The sequence below is a fragment of the Neophocaena asiaeorientalis genome, unplaced genomic scaffold, assembly GCF_003031525.2.
Source record: "Neophocaena asiaeorientalis asiaeorientalis breed wild unplaced genomic scaffold, Neophocaena_asiaeorientalis_V1.1 scaffold547, whole genome shotgun sequence".
In the NCBI taxonomy this organism is placed as follows: domain Eukaryota; kingdom Metazoa; phylum Chordata; class Mammalia; order Artiodactyla; family Phocoenidae; genus Neophocaena; species Neophocaena asiaeorientalis.
In genome coordinates, this window is record NW_020185330.1 from 3,397,584 (window position 1) to 3,403,629 (window position 6,046).

Below are 6,046 nucleotides of genomic sequence, written 5' to 3' on the forward strand. Positions count from 1 at the left end.
CAAAAGGCCGCTTTTGGGGGGGTTGCTGGCAGGAACCCCAGCCTGGGGGCTGCAGCCCCTTGGCTCGCTCACCGCTGAGGAAGAGGAGGAAAAGAGCAAGGTCCGGCAACAGTGTATAAACGGTCCGTCAGCAAGTGGCAGAGAGAGCTGCGGGGAGACGTCCCAGGTGGGCAGTGGAAGAAGATGTGAGAAAGGTCGACTTCATGATGGAAATGATGATTCTATCACGTACGTCAGGGATTTGCTGTGTTGTCGGCTGATTTATCCACCCGCATGGAAGGGAGACAAAACTACTACTTAACATGGTGAGAGATTAACAAACTACGCTGCCAAAAAGTAATAGCTCTATTTCTTAAGGGCAAGAAAGACTACGTTTGGAATTTGATGCAATAGAGGGTATTAGAGGAAATCCAATAGGAGCTGTGCTCTGCGCTGGAAAATTGGGTTGTGTAAATGATAGTGTGACAGCTCAGCCAGAGGCGAGATCAGGGAGATGGTAGGAGGCCTGTTTATTGAATGGGTGTCTGGTACCATTTTGGGGGTTTGTTTTTTTAGCAAAGTCAGAGTCGAAATTAAAGAGATCAGACCATGAAAATCACTGCGTTTGCTTGGGGTTATGTTTTAAAATAATGAAGTAAATACAATTTAAAAGGCCTTAATGAAATCCAAACAGCTTTCTTCTACCTTCAAGATTGAAAATGTACACCCAACACAGCCTTGGATGTTGTGAAGCTTGCAAAGTCTTCTTAAGGTCTAAAATGTGGGAACATCTTAACCACAGAGAGCCTTTAGCAAGCAAAGAACATTGAATCCACAACATCCTGCACTGCATTTTATAAAAAGGGGGGGGGCTCTCCATGGGTGACCACGTTCTAAAGATGCAAATTCATTTGCAGAAAGAGGCAGCACTTTTAAGTTGATATTTTTTAACCAAGTGCCATTAACATTCATCCTCCACTCCCCTTTTCTAAGCAAGCTTAGGGTTACTTGGGGAATGTGTTGGGATGGACAATCGTGTGAGCCAGGAAGGACAAGTCAAAGATGTTGAAGGCCAAAGGCAAGACCAGAGGGTTTGCGAAGGTGTTTTTTGGATGCTAAGAACGTTAATGGAAGAAAAAAACAATGGTATAACACATCTTGTGGAGAAATTAAAAAGCATTCAGATCTGCTGCAAAACACGTATATCCATAAACACTCGGGTTGTTCAGAAAACAGACTGTGAACACAATCACATTAGCATGAATCCTTTAAAAGGATGAAGACCTTAAAGTATTTGCAAATCTGAATTTCTATTTATTCCTTCACTGAATATAGAAACAATGGTTATCTGATTATTAGAGATATTATTTTGGATATGTTACTTATTAACTTGCTATGGCTGGTAACCATGATAAAGTCTGTTATTAATAACAACATAATTCTTTTTTTAAGAGAAAAGCTTATTTTTCATTGACTGTGTATAGATTTATCTACTTAGTTGTGTTCTGCTCTTAGTGTTTTCATTTTTTTTTAAGTTGACTGTTCTGATAAATTTTAGGCGCCTGTCCCCACCTTGTTGGGGACACCCAACACCTTTTGAGTCCTGTGTTGACTGCAGGTATACAGCTCAATCTAAAAATCCTAAAGCAAAAGAACTTTATTTATAAAAAAAAAAAAATCAAACAGTTGCGTGCATAGAAGGCTGTGAAGTCGGATATTTAGTAATAAAGCGGCAGTGCCTTTTTTTGTATTTACCCATTGACCCCCAAATGCAACTGTTTTATATTAAGTAAATAGTAAACATTAAAAATCTCAGAGTAAAATCTATTTCACTACATGGGTTTTTTTTCTCCCCTTGTTCTGATTTAAGCAGTGTGTATTTGACATCTCTACATTGTCCCAGGGACAGTGGTGTTCTACGATATTGTTATCATGTATGTTTTATTGGTGCTTTTTATTCATAGTGGTTTCTTACCAGAAACAGTAGGAAGACACACATGAACTGTGTACAAGAAATGAAACATTGCTGCTGATATGTTTTGTTTTGTTTTCCACATGCTTTTTGAGTTTCACTTTTTAAACCAAGGGCCAGCAAGCAAAATCAATGCCCTGAAGAGGGCAGCTGTTTGCACCAAGCTCTCCAATGCTGTGTATTGACGGTCCCTTTTTGGTACTCGGGATTGGAGCTAGAGCTGGGCCCCCTCTCCCATTCATTTGAAGAGACACTGAGGGAAACAAGGTTTTCTTTTGAGGTGTCGTTGGCTGCCTTTTACGGAATGGGAGCCTTCTCCGGGTCTTCTGTTCTTCTGCCCCTCTTGTAGCTACTGCCAGTGCAAGGTTTGTAGATGCACGTTCCCCCTCTGGAACCGGGATCTACCCTGAGAGCCTAGCCTGGGGGCTGAGCTGGGTTGAATGCTTAGGCGCACGACCAGAAGGGCAGCGAGGGGAGGAGAAAGCAGCCCCCATCTCGGTGGCCCTCTGGGGATGTCTTGGGCAGGTGGCCCCAGCTTGGGTGCAGGGAAGCAGCCTAACCAAGGCGTTCAGGTGTGCCTGTTACAAGAAGGCCCTGGGGAAGGATAATTTGCACATGGGGCTGTGATAACACTAATGTTGATTTTTTTGTTTTACAAGTCATCAGAGATGTTTGCAAAGTGAGTTTTATTTTTTTGTAATTCCTTTATCTTTACTTAAAGGTGAATGTGTATTCCTCTGGGAGGAATAGGAAGAAAACAGGAATGTTAATAATGTCAAACAGAAGACTTCCTCCCTTATTAATATATAACCCTCATGTATTTATGCCTAATGTAAGCTGACTTTTAAAAAGCTTTCTTTTGTTGCATGCCCCATGCAGACATCCCTATTGTACATGCATGCCTTTCGTCCTGTTTTCCTGTATAAAGTTAGTGAACAAAGAACTATTTTTGCCTAGTTCATGTTGCCAAGCAATGCATATTTTTTAAATTTGTCATATATGGAAATAGCATGTTTGTTACATGTAAAAGCTTTACTGATATACAGATATACTAATGTTTGAAGAAGCTGTTCTTTGCAAGTGTACAGTTTTCAAATGTTACCAGTGAAACACCCTTGTGGTTTAAACTTGCTACAATGTATTTATTACTCATTTCCTCCCATGTAACTAAGAATCATGGCTATATTTCATATCAACGTTATATTGAAAGTGAAGGGAAATGATTAATACAAGGTTTTGTAACACTGGTGTGTGTCTTTTTTCATTTTCGTCAATATGATCGATTAGAAAACAAGAACTGAATCTTAGACATAAGCCAGCCAGGAAGAATAAGCCTGACATCCCTGTAAACTGTTCCCCCCTGACCATTCTATGAAAACTGTGTCTTCCAACCATGAGCTACTTTTTTTTGACAAAAAGGTAGGGAGAGAGGTGTAAAATTTTATGCAGCTTGATCTGTGCCCAGAGTAACCAATAAATGTATCACCTGACTTAGGGGCATGTTTCTAAATAAAAACTCTAACCTTGCAGGTGGTACTGTTTATAGCTTGCTCTCCACCCTCAGTGCCTTTGAAATCATATTTTACCCCTTAACCACAGCATAAACAGTAGCCTCCTTGGAGCCTTGGGGTTTTCAATACACATGGCTTGAATCTTATTTTAATACTTCTAATTCCAGTAAGATATATAATATACATTAATATAAATTCTAAATAATGTGTCAGTTAAGCATATGGTTGGAGAGACAAACCTGGGTTTGAATTCGGCTCCAGCGTTCTCTGGCTGTGTGATCTTGAGCAAGTTACGTAACCTCTCTGAGCCTTGGGTTTGGTTTGGGTTTTGGCCTATGACACTCAAGGTTTGTGTAGTTAAAACTCTAGTCCAAAAAATAAAAGAAAGAAAGAAAGGGAAAGACAAAATAAAACATAGGATACAGAGGTTATTACCACCAAAACCTAGCAACCTGAGATTCCTCTGAGGCAACCACAGCTTAACATTGTGACAGTGACCATCCGGTGACTGCCTTTCCACCAGGCTCAAGCTGCTCAAGAGACTGACAAGATCCAAAATGATCCCTGGAAAAGTGAAGAAATGCCTCGTAAGCCGAGACATTAAATGAAGTTCCTCCTGCAGTTAAACTCCCATAACCCAGGTGAGCTCTATCTCGGTATTCTGAGAGGAGAGGATAGTGTACAAGAGAAAAGTTGAGCCTCACTTTTGAAATGTGTGGAATGAGGGGAGATAAGAGAGTTGTGAGATTAGAGGGACCATAAAGGGCTCAGCACGGTGCCCAAAACGGGGTTAGTTAGCAATTTTTTTTTTTTTTTTTTGCGGTACGCGGGCCTCTCACTGTTCTGGCCTCTCCCATCACGGAGCACAGGCTCCGGACGCGCAGGCTCAGCGGCCATGGCTCACGGGCCCAGCAGCTCCGCGGCATGTGGGATCCTCCCGGACCGGGGCACGAACCCGTGTCCCCTGCATCGGCAGGCAGACTCTCAACCACTGCACCACCAGGTAAGCCCTGCAGTTTTTATCAGTAGGGCTGTAGCTCTTTGTCAGCCATCTTTGTAATGGAATGTTCAATCCTAGAGAAAAGGTTACTCCTGTAGTAAAGTTTTCAGGACTCCCCCTAGCAGTCCCTCCCAAAAAGAGATTTAATTGCATTTATTGAAGGGGGATGAATATCTATATAGCGTACTGGCTCGGAAGAGGCTGCAATGGGTTTGAGCCAGGAATCCAGAAGGAGCACAGATGGGTACAATCAACTCATACTCTCCAAGCTAATGAGAATGGCGGCCCAGGGGAACAGAAAACGGGACCAAACTCCTGTGAAAGTACCTTGGTTTTGTCCCTTGAACAGTCACTACATCTATATGTAGCCCTGACTCCTGATCAGCCCAAGACCTATTGTCCCCAGGGATTGAGGGGAGGGCCTGGGGGTATCGAAAATCTCATCCGTAACCAGAACCTAATCCTCTAAGAAAGATGACCAGTCAGGGTGGATCTGGCCCCCCCGAAGCACAGTGTGTCAGCCCACACTTTGTCCAGGCCCCTTTTCCCAGTGAGCTGTGCAAGCACGTCAAACTCAGGCACTGATCTCACAGATACCGTTCCACAGGCTTCTACAAGCACTCTCCTTTTCTATCTTCCATCCACACATCACAAAACTTGAAAACTACCCTTTCCCTGGGCATTTCAGCCTCTAGATGCTTAACTGTAGCTCTAGGATGGCCTAGCTCACTCGGTGCTTCTCAAACCATCTGTGAATTTTAGTTGTAGGGGGTGGCTGTTTATTTCCAACCCACATAGTCTAATTCTTTTTTTTAATACAAGAAAAATAAAAGAAAAAAACCACCATCCCCCAATCTCATACTATATTCAAAAGACAAAATTATTTTGTCAAATTGCTAAAAAGTAGTCCTGTTCTGGCTCCCTAAGTTCTGGGATCAGCCTGCAAAATCAGACTGGGAGATTGCCCTGAGGATGAGATGGTGGAAATCCTGACGCCAACATCTCCCTCCCCTGGGCTAACAATGCCTGCAATACAGCAGAGGAGTAACCATCACATCACATCTGAGAGATGCATAGACATTGGCTCAAGAACGGCAAGTGCTGGGACTTCCCTGGCGGTCCAGTGGTTAAGACTTCGCCTTCCAATGCCCGGGGTGCGGGTTCGATCTCTGGCCAGGGAACTAAGATCCCACATGGCTCATGGCCAAAAAAACAAAACATAAAACAGAAGCAATATTCTAACAAATTCAAGAAAAGACTTTAAAAATGGCCCACATCAAAAAAAAATCTTTCTAAAAAGTGGCAAGTGCTTTGTTCACTGGGCATTGCTAAGAGCTAAAAAAGCAATCCTTGAGAAAGGGGACATGTCAGCAGGGAAGGAAAAGGAGGGTCCAGACGGTAATGGGACTGGTGGTGGGAGGTTAGAGCCCAAACCTAAAGGGCTTGGAAATGGGTCACGTGAAAGAGCACCGTTTCCGTGGTAACTTTGAGCAGTGGTCTTCATGCTCCTCCTCTCAGTTTCTGGCCCAGTGTCTTGAGACCGGAGGGTGGCCCCTCTGTGTGTGGGGGGCGGGGGGGGGGGGG